Below are 18,056 nucleotides of genomic sequence, written 5' to 3'. Positions count from 1 at the left end.
TGGAACAATGCCTGCGAATTTGCAATCAATGAATAAATTAACTCACTCAGATTTAGACCCAATTACCAAAAATCATTCAAAAGGTGATTGGCATTATCAAAATCAAATCTTGAATCTTTGTACCTAGAAACAAGAAGATTGAATCAGATAACCCCAAATGAATTGCGATTCACCGTTCCCAAATTAGAAGGTACAAAGTTTTGAGAGAGAGGGATAGAGAGAAACTTACTATTCAATAAAGTGGAGGACTATGATTCTAGGGCTTTTGTTGTTCCTCTGACCAATCTTGATTGTGAGCTTTGAACAGTAAGGTTACTTATGTGTTTGCGAATGATGGAGGCCCCGACTCGGTACAACGGTTGAACTTTTAAATTTGTTCAAATGACTGAGTGGTATAGGAATTAAGGTCACATACTTCGATTGGGTAAATCCCAGAACTCAATAAATCACTCAATTAGAGACTGGGCAATAGGTAGAGCTTCACCATATGTGGGCTTATTCTGAGAAGAAAACATTGATCAAAATGTTCTGATTTGAATGCATAGAAAACACTGGTTTGTAGTCACTTTCAGACAAAGACAAAACTTTTTTCTAAGCCTTTCGAACTGAAGTTAAGTTTCAGGCATGCTGTATCTCTAATGTAACTGACTGAAGAATGAGGACAGAAAACAAGTGTAAAGATTCTCAAATCAATTGTTTGTAACAATAAGCTGCAAGTTTGAGAAAATTTCAGAAAACTGGTAACAAGCAAGAAAATTTCACCAACAATTAGTCTCTCAGTGATTTCAAGCAAAACATTCCAGATTTAAAGTAAACATGCAAAGCTACTGTTTTCCAAAGTTTCATGCTAATCGAAGTTCAAATGGAGGGTCAAACAAGAATCTAAAATTGACAGAAACGCTGATTCTGCAGAAATCCTGAAACAGTGTAGTAACTTCAAAATAGCACAAGTATCTCAGTTTAACTCCGTTTTTCTTGAAACCAAGCTCAAAATGATCACTGAAGAGTCTACTTTAAGCTATCAAAAACTGAGAGTAAAATAAGAAGTATAGGTTTTTCGAAAATCATGGAATAGCCCACTGGTTCAGCTTGGTGTTGTCTTTGAGGCATAACATCAAACACTTGGAGTGCAGTAATTGAACTTTGGTCTTTTCCAGTCCTATCCATCCTCATGGGTTTACCAAAACATAATAATCAAAAGTGCATTCCATTACAACCTTGAATAGCTTTGAGAACTGGAATTTAACAGAAAGTAGAAGTTCTTACCGAAAGGAAAGAAAATTTCTGGTATTGAAGCAAAATAGAGAGAAGCTCAGTGGTTTGAAATCTTAAAGTCCTCCATTTGTTCTGTCATAGTGAAATAAGTGAATTAGAGGAGGTTTACAAGACATGCAAGGCAAGAGAAGACCTGGAGCTGCGAAATTGGAAATGTGCAGAAGGAGGTTTGATCAATCCTATCTTCATACCTCTTAACATGATGAGAAGCAAGACATAGAGGTAAAGTAGCTACTGATTTTTGACCTTAGATGAAAATGAAGTGAGAAGATTCAAGTATTTGAGAGCTTAGGAGAGAAGTGGGAGCGGAATGGAAAGAGAACAGAGATAGCTTGGTTTTTGTTAACTGAGTGTTTGGCTGTCAAATAGTCTAGGTAATGAATTAACAAGACCCATAAATTGATTGGGGAAAAAGTGTCCCCATAAATTTAGACAAACAAGCCTTCTGCACTACACTACGGGCAGTGAGCATTCCCAGCAAATCCTTTTGTAGCACCAAGTTTCCCTAACAAGACCAACAAAACAGAAGAAACGTGTTACAAAATTGAAGAACTATACCCAAACTCAAAACCCCAAAACACAAATCAGCTGTAATTGAAAGAAGAAAGAGTTCTTGTTTGACAACATGGAAGAACCCAATCGAAAAAACCCCAAAACACAAATCATTTGCAGAAAAAAAAAAAAAAAAAAAACTAAAATCAATTGAAGATTGAACCCAGTCGAAACCCTAAACTACAAAATGATTGAAACCCTAAATTGCTTACCAATATCTGATTTGAAAACAGCGCTTGCTGGAGAGATCCATTAATACGAACATGAAAGATGAAGTAGAGACTAAGAAGAAGAAGGAGAGACTACGAAGAAGAATAGAGAGAGTGAGAATCGAGATCTGAGAGAGAACAGTGAGAAGGAGAGAGGTTGGTATTTGAGTTTTCTAGTTTCGCGGGTTCTAGGTCGAGTTGAGAGAGCTCAGTGAGAAGGAGAGAGCGTGCGGGGTAGTGTTTGAGTGTTTAGTCGTGGTCGAATTGAGTGAGAAGGACAGAAAGTGACTTAATTGCGAGGGACTGTTGAGTGTCAAATAGCACAAGCCAAAATAACTCGGGAAATTTTAAAACAACCCCCACATTCAGACAACATTTAAATGTTGTTTGAATGTCACAACATTTTCCAGTCAACTAGGGCGTGGCTATTTGAGAGGGAAAAGACTCAATCAACTTTTGGATATCCCTCAAATTTGAGATAGAAAATCACCATTTCTACAACTACACAAATGTGTTGTCTGAATGCTCACCATTAATCCAAATTTGAGATAGGAAATCACCACCTTCTACAACTACACAAATGTGTTGTCTGAATGCTCACCATTTTTTAAAATTAAACCAGTATGATTTTAGTGTATATTTAGATAACATAAAAAAAAATTATGTCGTCTAAAGGCCTTTTTGGCATAGTGCACGTTGCCCTAAACAGTTTCTCACATGACGCGAATTCATGGACTATACAATAGAAAATCCACCACATTTGGGTGTTGCAGTTGCCACCTTATCAATCAACAGAGGTATATATAATGGCATTAAAGCAAATGCACCATGTATTAATATGGATGTCAATGGCTAATTTTGTGAAAAAACATCAATGCACCCGGTGGTATTGGTATAATCAATTCATGGAGCCTAGGTGGTAGTACCAATTTGCTTACTAATCCTTGGCAAGCCGATTAGTTTGACCAATTCAAGACACTGGCACATGGGGTCACTGGCAACAACATTATTATATTTTTAATCAAATTCAGCTTTTAAATTTAAGTTCTTTTCCAGCAGTTGGGACTAAAGACAACCGTACGTTAGTTTTTTTTTTTGCTATTTTTTTTTATTTTTAATTTTCACACAATTTATTTTAAATTTTTTTAAAAAAAATTTAATTTTTTTTTTTGAAAAATTCTATAAACACGCACTTACTCTTCTTACTTCCCACATCACCTATAAACGTTCCATAATACACAAAGTATATTGCAATTTATTAATAAATAAAAATTTAAATTAAATAGTGTATTTGCAATAGAATTGCCTTTAATTGGTGCATCAATAAATTTAAGGTGTATTGTGCCTATTTACTATGATGTAGTGATATCATAGTTTCTGAGGATTGTCGATGGGTGGTGCGCTTCAAATAGTTTCCGGACAGCTCGGCCTTGGTTTTTTCTGGCTGCATCTCAATTGGCGGCATGGGTGTGTTCATCAAGACCAGCAGTATTTCGGACTGCGTGTTTGGCGTGTTTCTAGTATGAGTTGTGGTGGCGTAAGGCACGGCGGTTTGGACTGAAGTGTGTGGGAGTCGCGGAGGCGTAGATCGGTGCGGCACGAGTCGAGCAACGCTGCTGGGATTATGGCTTACGACATGTCATCTAGAGCACTGGCTTGTGGTGTACGACATGTTGTCAAGGTTGATGGGCTGGGACCAGACCAGCTTGATGGGCTCTGAAGTTGGACTATTCCTTTGGATGCTCTTAGGCCTGCAATTTTGGGCTAGGGTTGTTGCCCTAGGCCTTTACTATGTTTTAGCTTGTCTTTTACAATAATTTCCTTGTTTTAGGAACCTAAGCACAAATGTGCACCCAATGTCTCTTTAGCGTCTCTAGAGTAGTACCGAAGGAAGATATCCGCTATCTCCACGTATTTGATTGTACAATGAGTAGGACTATATATATGTATGTACCACTTGTGGGTACTACCACTAACTTCTTGTCTGTCTTTAAATGACAGTGGAAAGGTATGTAACGGCCTATTCTGGCTTGTGATGAGTATATTATCCCGCCCCTGTGGCATTACTAAAAAAAAAAAAAAAAATTTGATAAATATAAGGCAATTGTCAATTTGAGTGAATAGAGTATTGACATAGTTGACGAATTAGCAATTGACATCAAAACATCAGTGCATTTTCTCTTATAGCATCTGACATATGATATTGCTGAGCAAAGCAAACATGAAGTACCAAAATGTCAAAATTTGATTGTTAGATATTGAATTGAAAATGACGATAGTCAGGTGGTTTTTTATAATTAATCTTACTGTTGTAAATATTATTATCTATGTGATGTCCACGTAAATACTCATTAGTTATGTACATTGATGTAAACCCTACCTCTATATGAAGGAGGCTAATGACACTGAATGAGAACACTTCTACTTCCTCCCAACTATTCTCTCTATATTTTCTTTCTATTTTATAACACATTATTAGCACAGTTTGCTCTATAATTTTTATAAACTCCACAATGATCTTGAGTTTTTGGTGCAACTTTTTATTGTGTTTTTTACCTTGACTCTTATATATCAAGTTTAGTTATCGCATACTCTTTTTAAACTTCTTAGTAATTTTTATCAATTCAATTCACCACAGTTTGCGATACATGTTTATTAACCTTTTGGTTTTTCTTGCAAGTTGGTTGTATGCATACATGTAGAAAGTTCTGGACCATAAATGGCTGACTCCATTCTCTACGTTTATTCAATTTGCATTCGTACTATACTTATGTAACTATGCACAATTAGATGTCTGTTCTTTTGGGTTTTCTTCCTTATCTAATTGTATATGAATAAACCGGCAATCCTCAATATATATGCTTTGGTCTATATACTACAAGAGAAAATATCATCGGCGACAACATATAGAAATCGTCACCTAATTCATCTTTTGCAAAAAAATTGTAGTTGTCACATAAACTTTAACCGACAACTGATAAAAGTCGTCGCCTAATTGGTTTTTAGCTAGGAATTTCAAGTTGTCATATAAACATTAAGTGACAACCCATTGAGCTCGTTGCCTAATTGACTTTTTGCAAGAAAATTAAAGCTGTCACATAAACATTAACCGACAACTCATAGAAGTCGTCGCCTAATTAGGTTTCAATGAGGAAGTTCAAATTGTCACATAAGTCATCGAGTAACAACTTGTAGAAGTCGTCACCTAATTAGTCTTTTGTGAGAAAATTAAAGTTATCATGTAAACATTAACCAGCAACTAGTAGAAGTCGTCGTGTAATTAGTTTTTCGTGAGGAAGTTCAAGTTGTCACTTAGACATTAAGCGACAACCCGTTAAAATTGTCGCCCAATTGATTTTCAGTGAAGAAGTTAAGGAATTGCCACATAAACATTAAGTTGTCGCTAAACCATTCTTCAACAACAAAAATTTAGTTGTCACAAACATTAAGTGACAATTCGCAAAAGTTGTCGCCTAATTAATTTTTTGCAAGGATATTAAAGTTGTCGTACAAACATTAACTGACAATTGGTAGAAGTTGTCGCCTAATTGACATTTTGCGAGGAATTAGGTGTCGCATAATGTTAAATGGGCGACAACTGTCAATTTGTCGCAAATACCTACTTTATGTGACAAATTGGTTGTCGCCGATGAGATCATGTGCGACAACTGAAATTTTCTCTATTTGCCAAATTTTTTAGACTAATTTTGAGTTGTCACAATGAAATTTCTCCTTTTTTGCTATTTTCTCTTATAGTGATATAGGTTATAAATAATCCCTACCTTATAATCTCTGATAATCTTTTATTTGGTGTTGTAAATTTTGTTTGGATCAGTATGGTTGAGAGACCTATATTACTTAGACTTCATCAGTATGTTAAAGATTGGTGGAGGTCTTGGTTTCGGATTTGTGATGGAATAAAAATGGTCTCCTTTTCTTAAATTGCTTTGACTATTCTGTTAGTGTTTTAGGAAATCAGAAATTGAGAGAAAATCGTTGTGTATTCTCATTGATAATAGGGGCCTCTTTATATAGAGGATTACAATACATAGAGTCTGAATCATACAAGGAAAGATAATCTCTAGATTCTTCTAATTAAACTCTATTACCACTAGGCCAAGTAACCTAGAGTTTGGGCCAAACACAAATTAGGGTTTTACTTGAACACTCCCCCTTCTGTTGCCCAAACTCGGTGCTTCTCTCATTGCCTCATTAAAAACCTTGCCGAGTAACAAAAACCCAGTGGGACAAAAATAACCTCGGTCAAAAGGGAAAAAGAGCACAACACACCCTTCACGTTTCGAGATGAATATGTAGACATCTCCCCTTGATGTCTGCGTCTCCCCCTGATGACTACCATCATGGGAGTTCAGATAATTTCCGCAAGCCAATTCTTGCCACATGTTTCTCTAACGTGGATTTGGGCAATGACTTAGTAAACAAGTCTGCCACATTGTCCTCAGATCGAACCTGGTTTACTTTGATCTTGAGGAGCTTCTGTTGTTGCTTATTGTAGAAGAAGTTGGGCGATATATGTTTGGTGTTGTCGCCTTTGATGTAGCTTTGCTTCATTTGTTCAATGCAAGCAGCATTATCCTTGTAAATGCTCGTTGGCTCATCTGTGGTAAACTTCAGACCACAATTGCTTCGAACATGCCTAACTATGGAACGAAGCCATATACATTCATGAACTGCTTCGTGAAGAGCAATAATCTTTGCATGATTTGAAGAGGTAGTAACAGGACCCGCCCCGGATTTCACCTCGAAATCCGAAGTGGCCCTGCGGGGCCTACTTTAGAAGAAATTCTACTAAAAATTTGGCGGAACTTCCCCTAAAAGTAGGCTACCCAAAACCTGTAGGAAAACATTTACACTTCTAAATCATCCATCCTTATTCTCCTGGAGCCACCCTGCTCCCCAAATTACAACATCAACCAAAAATCACATAACACAAATCACAACTTAAATAACCTTAATTTCCTCAAGTAATCAGAGCAATTCTAACAACAAGGGTAATCAAGGAAAACCTAAATCAAATAAAAATGCGGAAGCCATGTGGTTGACTATGCCTCAACTCCAATGTACGCCCGACCTCACTAATTTCGCCTGCAAACTGGGCATTTGAAACCGAAGGGCCCAGGGGAAAGTAATTGAAAAACATGTTAGAGTGAGTGGACAAAATAAACGATTAAATAAATAAATTAAAAGAAAAGGAATTGTATTACTTCCCCACGAATTTAAATTCGTAAAACTTCGATGCATGCAGCATTTATAAAACGTATGTCTTTAAAACTCGAAATCTCGTAAAAACATACCAGTCCCCGCTGGCTAAAAGAATCGTACTAGCCCCGCTAGTCAAGTAACAAATAAAAGGATATGGGGAAGAGATGTCACCATACGGGTAAAGGAACCCCTAACCTCGACTGCCACCCACACATAGATTGTGTGAGGAGGAGACTAATAACCTCGACTACCACTCACGTGAGGAGGAGAATAAATCACCTCTACTGCCACTCACCAACACAAAGTAGGTGAGGAGGAGAACAAGCTACCTCAACTGCCACTCACCAACACAAAGTCAGTGAGGAGGAGACCTAATAACATAACCCGCGTATGGTGAGGAAAAATCATCGAAAACCAGTAAATCCATGTAGCTTCCCCACATTTCTCACGAGATAGGAACCATGTATTCCAATGACGTGACCCCGCACGCCAAAATATTCTCAAATCTGTAACCAAAACCGGAAATTAGTATAAGCAAATCCCATTTCCAAAAATCTCTCAAAATCTCCAAGAAATAAACCAAATCCAAAATCATTAATTAGGCATTCCCAATGCCAAAACCGAAGGTCAATAAATAAATGAAAAATCCAACTCCATCGAAACTCATCTCGAAAATCTTCCAGGAACTTAAATCGGCGATTAGAAATATACTTAATTCCGGAAATTATCTCGGAAATAAGTAATTCGTCAAATAATATTATAAATCATAACCAACCTTTGAAACTCATTATTGAAAGTAAAACCACGAGATAAACCGAAATCAAATTCCGAAAATCAATTCATTTGCTCAAAATGTAATATGATTAATAACTAGAGCATTATTTTAAGAAATAAATGCATGCATCATTATTTAAAAACAAAAGTCCACTCACAGTACTATTCCGACGATCACGCATTCGAGTTCCGTCATCGAGCAATAGCTCGGTACTTCATCCTGTACACAATTATACTCCGTGAATAATTATTCAACAATTTAATACGATTCCTAAAATCAATTCCTCACAATTACATCTCCCATTCTCTTCGAATTCAGCCCAAATTATACCACTAATACCAATTCGTTAATTTAAAGGTTCCAAGGCAGAACCGAGAGATATCCGACGGTCGGATTCTCGTAATTCGATAATCGAAACCCTAAACTTCAAAAATTCATAATTAATTCCAAGTTTCTCCAAAAATTACCAAACTTCACATACAAGCTCTACACAATTTATAGGATTTAACTAGCTAAAAAAAATAGAATTTAAATTACTGTTTAAACGCCACCACTGTTCACGCATGGCACTGTTCATGCGCCGGCCAACTCCTCATCCGGCCACCAAATTTCAACCACATAATCATCTCAACATTCTAAGCATTTTTCATAACTGTGACCAAGTGAGAAAATACCTTGAAGTGCTCCAATTTTGCCGATGAACACAAACCCGGAAATCTCCAAACCCACCAATTTGGAAATCCTTCAAATTCACCTTCCAAACGTGGAAATTTCAGCTAGAAGTCTTGAGAGAAGATGATCAGTGACTCGAGGCGCTCCTAATAGAACCAATTTTCCCGCCGGAGATAGCCGAAAACTGGAGAATTTTACCGGAGAAACAAATTGCTACAGTAACAATGATTGCATAAATTCGGGGTTTTCCGGCCAAATCACCGATACCCACTGATACCATCGTATAGAGGAGGAAGAGACGGTCCAAGGACAACTGGAATCACATCAATCGGACGCCGGACGGTGAAGAAATCGGAAAAAGAAAAAGGGAGGGCGACGCGGGGGAGAGGGAGAGGAGAGAGAGAGGGTCAGGGTAAGTTCTGAAATGGGATCTTACCTCGGTAAGTTTCCTTATATATAGAGTTACTATGAACAGTAAATTCACCTTTTCACTTATAACTTTCACATACGAACTCCGATTTTTACGTACCACATATGCACGCGCTCGGTTTAACGTCCTCTACAACTTTCATGAAGGAAATTTTCTCAAATTTTGACCCGAACAAAAAGTCAACTTTTAGGGCCACTAAAAGTACCGAAACGATAGTAAAAGTGAAAATAGTTGTCGTTTACAGTCCAAATGACTAGTAAACGGGTAAATTAAGATACAGGACGTTACAGGTAGTAACTAAGGTCTACTTTGTAGACCTCCAAGATATCGCAGTCTTTCTCATGGTGAAAACATAACCAGTTTGGGAGCGACCTTTATGTAGGTCAGAAAGGTACCCAGCATCAACAAAACCTTCCAAAACACTTGTATCGTTTTGGGATGGGTAGAGGGAACACAATTCACCATGTGTGGTGTCCCTGGCACTTGATGGGTCCGAATCCATCTTCTCTCTGTAAGGATAGAACAAGCCCATATCGATCGTACCACTTAGGTATCGAAAGATATCTTTAACACAGTCCAATGGCGTCATGTTGGCACAGAGCTATATCTAGCTAGCAAGTTCACAGCGAATGAGATGTCCGGTCTTGTGCATTGTGCTAAGTACAATAATGCGCCTATTGCACTTATGTAGGGCACTTTTGCCTCTAGCACTTCTTCATCGTCATCTTTTGGACGAAATGGATCATTCTTTGGATCAAGACTACAGACGACCATTGAGGTGCTTGAAGGCTTAATCTTATCAGTGTTGAAACGCCTAAGCATCTTATGGACGTAAGCTGATTGATGAATCAGGATACCATCCCAAGATCTTTCATCTCAAACTCGGATTTCAAGTGTTTAATGGTTTCCCTTAACTCTTTAAGGGTGCCAATTATATTCATGTCATCGACATAAACAACTACTATTGTAAATCCGGAACTTGTCCTTTTTATGAACACACATGGGCATAGTTCATTGTTGACATATCCCTTTCCAATCAAGTAGTCACTTAGATGGTTATACCACATCCGTCCGAATTGTTTCAATCCATATAGTGAGCGTTTCAATCTAATTGCAAAAGCGCTCTGTGGTTTAGAGCTACTTGATTTAGGTATCTAAAGTCCATCTGGGACCTTCATGTATATCTCTGTATCTATATCCCCATATAGATACTCAGTAACCACATCCATAAGCTGCATGTTCAGTTTTTCAGAAACTACCAAACTGACAAGGTAGCAGAACATTATAACATCCATTACGGGAGAATAGGTCTCCTCGTAGTCGATTCCAGGGCGTTGTGAGAAGCCTTGCGCCACAAGGTGAGCTTTGTACCTTACAATCTCGTTTCTCTCATTACGCTTTCTAACAAATACCCATTTGTGACCAACTGGTTTGGTGTTGGGCGGTATTGACACAACTTTGCCAAATACCTTTGTTTTCGCTAGATAATCAAGTTCTGCCTGGATCACATCTTTCCATTTTGGCCAATCACCTCTACATTGACATTCATCAACAGAGTGTGGTTCGATGTCATCGGCCTCAATAATCTCACGTGCCACTGAATACGTGAATACATCATCAATGATGATGGAGCTTCTTTCCCACGTCCCATGCACACTAGTGTAATTTACAGAGATCTCCACGTTCTCATGGATAGGTTCTGACATTGAGGTGTCTCCCAATGATGTCTCTTGGACATAACCATAATCGGGAACATTCTCATGGGACAGATTTTGAGTATCGATGATCAAATGATTTGTTTGTGCCTCATTCGCTCTCTTTGTAGGGCGAGTATCCTTCGAACCAATCGGTCTACCGCGCTTCCTTACGGGACCTGCGGCCATAGATGCCACATCATTGCCATTCTAGGCAACGGTGCCATTTCCTGGTGTCACAGGAGTGACGTTATGTCTAGTATTTGGGACATCGATCCTTGCAGGCACGTTTGCAGCAAGTATGTGTGATCTCGTCACTTTAGCAACATAAAAAAAAGCATCAGGCAGAGTGTCTGCTACATTCTGGAGCTCGATTATTCGTCACACTTTAAGTTCGGACTGTGCGGTATGGGGATCGGGATGAGACATAGTGGGGATAGACCACAACAATTCCTGTCATTCCTGTTGAACCAATTGTTAGGAAAAGCAAGCTCGGAGTTGGTGGATGCATGAGTTTGTTAAAACAGTTAGGATTTCCCTTCTTTTGTGCTTAGTTAATAACTCCTAGTTGTTAGGAGCATGTTGTTTGTTTTAGTTAGAGTATTGACCCTTTCTTTAGTTGTTTTCACCACATAATTAGGGTTGTTAAACATGGTTGCACCTTTGAATTCTGTTTCTTGTAAAGGTTGTATTTAAGCCAAGTTATTTCCCTTTCAATAATGTAGTATCATTCACCAGAACTTGAGAGCTATTTATTTTACGGTTTGATATTCTAACAAGTGGTCTCAGAGCCCCATCACAGGGGCCTGATTGTGAGTGTGTGAGAGAAACAGTGACTGTGTGTGTGAAAAGAAAGTTCAGATTTCTGTCACAATAGAGGAATGGTGGAAAGCAGCAAGGATAGGTTTGTGCATGCTGCTATCCCCAAGTATGATGGCTACTATGATCATTGGGCGAAATTGATGGAGAACTTTCTTCGCTCCAAAGAATATTGGAGTCTCATAGAGAATGGGATCTCAGTGGTGGTGAAGAGGTAGAGGTGCTTATAGAGGTGCATTTAGAGGAGGACGAGGTAGAGGGAGGCAAGGCTTCAACAAAGCAATAGTCGAGTGCTTTAAGTGCCACAAACTAGGGCATTTTCAATACGAATGCCCTAGTTGGGAGAAGGCTGCGAACTATGCTGAGTTAGATGAGGAAGAGGAGCTTCTGTTGTTGTCCTCTGTCAAGATGAATAATGCCAAGAGGGAAGGAGTTTGGTTCCTTGATTCAGGATGCTCCAACCACATGTCAGGTAATAAGCAATGGTTTATATATTTTGATGATCAATTCAGGCACTCGGTAAAGCTGGGGAACAATACACGAATGTCGATAATGGGAAGAGGAAATATCAGGCTTGAGGTTGAAGGAAGTACTCAAGTAGTGAGTGATGTGTTTTATATACCTGAACTCAAAAGTAACTTGTTGAGCATAGGTCAGCTTCAAGAGAAGAGGCTTGCGATCTTAATTCAAAATGGAGCATGTAGAATCTTTCATCCTAGAAGAGGGGTCATAATGCAAACTCTAATGACAGTCAATAGGATGTTTATCTTACTTGCTACTGTCGTATCACAACCATCAACATGTTTCCAAGCAACTTCTGAAGATGTTACTGACTTGTGGCACTGAAGATTCAGTCACTTGAACAACAAAAGCCTCAGAACCTTGCAGTACAAGCAACTTGTCAAGGGATTGCCTCAATTCAAGTCTACAAACAAAGTGTGCACAGTTTGTAACATGGGAAAACAACATCGTGAAGTCATACCTAAGAAAGGCCAGTGGAGGGCGACGAAGAGTCTTCAATTGATCCATGCTGATTTATGTGGCCCCATCACTCCTAGCTCGAGTAGTAATAAGAGGTACCTCTTGAGTTTCATTGACGATTTTAGTAGGAAAATGTGGATTTATTTCCTAGCTGAAAAGAGTGAAACTTTTGTGATATTCTCAAAAACTTTAAGAGTTTTGTTGAAAAGGAAATAGGGAATGGTATATGTTGTTTAAGAACTGACAGGGGAGGTGAATTTACTTCGCAAGAGTTCAATAGTTTTTGCAATACTCATGGCATAAGGAGACAGCTTACAGCCGCCTACACCCCTCAACAGAACAGGGTCGCTGAGCGTAAGAATCGGACCATCATGAATATGGTTCGATGCTTACTCAAAGAGAAACAAATGCCAAAGATTTTCTGGCCGGAAGCAGCTCGCTGGACTGTGTATGTACTGAACAGAAGTCCTACTGTGGCGGTGAAAGACAAGACTCCTGAAGAGAGTTGGAGCGAGGTTAAACCTAGCGTGGAGCACTTAAGAGTTTTTGGGTGTATAGGCCACGTACATGTTCCAGATATCAAGAGATTGAAGTTAGATGACAAAAGCTATACGTGCGTGCTTCTTGGAATAAGTGACAAATCGAAGGCGTACAGACTCTTTGATCCTATTACTAGAAGAGTAATTACAAGTAGAGATGTAGTGTTTGAGGAAAGTAAGAGCTGGAACTGGGGGAGGAGTAATGAGGAGGTGAAGCTTGACATCCTTGATTGGGGGGATGATGAGAATGATGAAGTCAGTGATTATGATGAGGAAGATGAGAATGGTACACATGAAGGCCAACAAGGAGAAGCATCGGGTTCAACTAACTTGTCTGAAGGACATCCACCGAGTGCAACTGAAGGAAGTGCACCAAATTCACCAGAAGGAAGAAATAGAAGAGTACCGATATAGATGCAAGATTATGCCAATGGTGAAAGGTTGTCCAAGGAGGAAGACTTGCAGAATTGGGCCTTGTTTATGTCAAATGATGATCCAACTTGCTATGAGGAGGCTGCTAGAGATGAGAAGTGGAGAAATGCGATGGATTTGGAGATTGTAGCTATAGAAAAAAATGAAACATGGGAGTTGGTGAATCTGCCTATGGGGATGAAGAAAAATGGTGTTAAGTGGGTATATAAGACCAAGCTGAATGAAAGTGGAGAAATTGATAAATGCAAAGAGCGCTTGGTGGTGAAAGGCTACGCACAAAAGCACGGAGTTGATTATAATGAAGTATTTGCACCAGTAGCACGTTGGGATACAATTCGTATGATTTTGGCCTTGGCTGCACAAAAGGGTTGGCTTGTGTTTCAGTTGGACGTGAAGAGTGCATTCCTTCACAGTGAACTAAAGGAAGTTGTGTATATAGAGCAACCAGAGGGGTACATTAGAAAAGGTAAGGAGCATAAAGTTTACAAGCTTAGGAAGGCTCTATATGGGCTAAAACAGGCCCCTAGGGCTTGGTACAGCCAAATTGAAAGGTATTTTATCAAGGAGGGGTTTGAGAGATGCAGTTATGAGCATACACTTTTAGTCAAAATTGAAGATGGAGGTAGGAATTTGATTGTGAGTCTTTATGTGGATGACCTGATTTTTACAGGAAATGATGTTGGCATGTGTGAGAGGTTCAAGAGCTCCATGAAACTCGAGTTCGACATGACAGACTTGGGAAAAATAAAATACTTCTTAGGAGTTGAAGTTCAACAAAGCTCTGAAGGCATTCACTTGTGACAAAAGAAATATGCTGGAGAAGTCCTTGAAAGATTTGTGTTAATGCTCAAAGTCCGGCGGTAGCCGATCTTTCGTTTAACTCGGGTCCGGTGGGCGGACCGCTACTCTGAGGACGTGATGGCCTTCACTAGCTGTCACACGAGAGACAAGGCGTCAAAGGGAGACCACGTTGGGCGGTCTTCACTTCTCCGATGCCTAAGTCAGTAAATGTACACAGGCAGCATAGCAATAAATGAGTAGTAAATGTGTAATTAATGAGGAGAGAGGAGAGGACCATTTATAGGTGAGAAGAAGACTGATCTTCTTCTTGTTTTCGATGTGGGACTGATGTGCTTTGATTCCCAGCATCTTGAGCTTCTGATACTATCTTGGCGTAGCGCGTGGCGGCCCGTCAGCAGTGACCTGGGGGTGATACGGGGCTCAGGCGGTAGCCCGCCTGGCCGTGCTTTGGTCGGTCACTCCTCTGGTGGGAGTTGGTACTTCTAGCGGTACAATGAGCGTGGCTCATTATAGCTAATTATGCTTGCAAATGCACATGTAGGTACAAGTCCCCCAAGTCCCCAGTCAAGCAAGGCAATCTTGGTTGGGGAGTTGATCGGCGGTATGAAGAGTTACCACTTGCAAAAGAATAATTAGCGTCAATGCATTGTCAACCATGGATTTATTGAGCGAACGCTTTATACCCTTTAGGGTGGGCCCTGCTAGGCCTGCCAGGGAGTCCTGCCAGGGAGTCCCCCACTCCCTAGCCAAGACGGATCTCCGGATGGTCGGCAATTTGTTTATTGAGGGAGAGCTGCTGAAGCTAGAGGTGCTGTGATTGTAGTTGGGCGATGCCGCTGACGGAAGCCTGGCGGAGGATTTGTTCAGCGAACCTGGCCTACGAAGGTTTGGGACATCAGCGGAAAGGCTTTTGTTAGTGTTTGGAGCTAGCTGTCGTGCTTGGTCGGTGGGATCCACTGTTGGCGTTTGCGGTATAGCCTAGCGGAGGAGAAGTTCGGCGGAGCGGACCTCGCTGATGGAGCTTTGGTCGGCGGAGGAGAAGCTCAGCGGTGAACAGTCCAGCGGAGGAGAAGTTCGGCGGAGCGGAGCTCAGCTAGCGGACCTTGAGGATGGAGCTCTGGTCGGCAGAAGAAAAGCTCAGTGGTGAATAGTCCAGCAGAGGTGAAGTTCGGCGGAGAGGAGCAGAGCTCAGCTAGCGGACCTCGTGGATGGAGCTCGGAGCTCAGCAGAGGTTTGAGTTCGGCGGAGCTTTTGCTGGTTAGTGGAGGAGCATGTCCGATCGATTGAAAGAGAAACCAGTGGCCGACAGAGACCAGCGGAAGAAGTGCCGCTGATGGTGCTCTGGCGGAGTAGTTGAGGCTAGCGACACTCAGCGGTGACTCCCAACGGAGGAGTTTTGCAGTGAATCTCTTCGTGGAAGACCAGCGGAGGAGGGCTGGTGGAGCGGAGCAGAGGTTGCTGACCGCTGGGCATAGCTAGCGGTGGTGTGCCGCCGGTGTTGATGATCGAAGAATGGCCATGGGTGTCCAGCGAAGCTTTCTGGGTGTCCAGGGTAAATAGCCGCTCAAATTTTTTTTTTTTTTTTAAGTTGGCGTTGACCATTTGTTGACCACGTTTGTTCGTCGTTGACCGAACTTGATCAGCACTGAAGGGCGTTGACCGACTCAAGTTATGAGTGGGTGTAGCGTTGACTTTTCTTTAACTTGAAACCTTGTAACTTAGCAAGCACTGGGAACAAATTTATGTTGAAAAATTTTGTTACCGCCAAGGATGGGGCTGGGTGCAATGCTTGTCAATGGTAAGTGACGAAGCCTTTGTGTTGGCTTCCCACAGACGGCGCCAATGTTAATGCTCAAAATCCGGCGGTAGCCGATCTTTCGTTTAACGCGGGTCCGGTGGGTGGACCGCTACTCTGAGGACTTGATGGCCTTCACTAGCTGTCACACGAGAGACAAGGCGTCAGAGGGAGACCGCGTTGGGCGGTCTTCACTTCTCCGATGCCTAAGTCAGTCAATGCACACAGGCAGCATAGCAATAAATGAGTAGTAAATGTGTAATTAATGAGGAGAGAGGAGAGGACCTTTTATAGGTGAGGAGAAGACTGATCTTCTTCTTTCTTTCGATGTGGGACTGATGTTCTTTGATTCCCAGCGTCTTGAGCTTCTGATGCTATCTTGGCGCGGCGTGTGACGGCGCGTCAGCAGTGACCTGGGGATGATCCGGGGCTCAGGCGGTAGCCCGCCTTGCCTTGCTTTGGTCGGTCACTCCTCTGGTGGGAGTTGGTACTTCTGGTGGTACAATGAGCGTGGCTCATTATAGCTAATTATGCTTGCAAATGCACATGTAGGTACAAGTCCCCCAAGTGCCCAGTCAAGGAGGGCAATCTTGGTTGGGGAGTTGATCGGCGGTATGAAGCGTTACCTCCGCTGGACTTGCAAAAGCATAATTAGCGTCAGTGCGTTGTCAACCATGGATTTATTGAGCGAACGCTTTATACCCTTTAGGGTGGTCCCCTGCTAGGCCCGCCAGGGAGTCCCCCACTCCCTAGCCAAGACGGACCTCCGGATGGTCGGCAATTTGTTTGTTGAGGGGGAGCTGCTGAAGCTAGAGGTGTTGTGATTGTAGTTGGGCGGTGCCGCTGACGGAAGCCTGGCGGAGGATTTGTTCAGCGAACTTGGCCGGCGAAGGCTTGGGACATCAGTGGAAAGGCTTTCGTTAGCGTTTGGAGCTAGCTATCGTGCTTGGTCGGTGGGATCCACTGTTGGCGTTGGCGGTGTAGTTTAGCGGAGGAGAAGTTCGGCGGAGCGGACCTCGCTGATGGAGCTTTGGTCGGCGGAGGAGAAGCTCAGCGGTGAACAGTCCAGAGGAGGAGAAATTCGGCAGAGCGGAGCGGAGCTCAGCTAGCGGACCTCGAGGATGGAGTTCTGGTCGGCAGAAGAGAAGCTCAGCGGTGAAGAGTCCAGCGGAGGTGAAGTTTGGCGGAGAGGAGCGCAGCTCAGCTAGCGGACCTCGTGGATGGAGCTCGGAGCTCAGCGGAGGTTTGAGTTCGGCGGAGCTTTTGCTGGTCAGTGGAGGAGCATGTCTGATCGATTGAAAGAGAAACCAGTGGCCGACAGAGACTAGCGGAAGAAGTGCCGCTGATGGTGCTCTGGAGGAGCAGTTGAGGCTAGCGACACTCAGCGGCAGAGTTCAGCAGTGACTCCCAACGGAGGAGTTCTGCGGTGAATATCGTGGGGGAAGACCAGTGGAGCAGAGGTTGCTGACCGCTGGGCATAGCTAGCGGTGGTGTGCCGCTGGTGTTGATGATTGAAGAATGGCCATGGGTGTCCAGGGTAAATAGTCGCTCAAAAATTTTTTTTTTTTAAGTTGGCGTTGACCATTTGTTGACCACGTTTGTTCGTCGTTGACCAAACTTGATCAGAACTGAAGGGCGTTGACCGACTCAAGTTATGAGTGGGTGTAGCGTTGACTTTTCTTTAACTTGAAACCTTGTAACTTAGCAAGCACTGGGAACAAATTTATGTTGAAAAATTTTGTTACCGCCAAGGATGGGGCTGGGTGCAATGCTTGTCAATGGTAAGTGACGAAGCCTTTGTGTTGGCTTCCCACAGACGGCGCCAATGTTAATGCTCAAAGTCCGGCGGTAGCCGATCC

The sequence above is a fragment of the Rosa chinensis genome, chromosome 5 (assembly GCF_002994745.2).
Source record: "Rosa chinensis cultivar Old Blush chromosome 5, RchiOBHm-V2, whole genome shotgun sequence".
NCBI lineage: Eukaryota > Viridiplantae > Streptophyta > Magnoliopsida > Rosales > Rosaceae > Rosa > Rosa chinensis.
The sequence above is the reverse complement of the archived record's forward strand: the minus strand, read 5'-3'. Positions refer to the sequence as shown.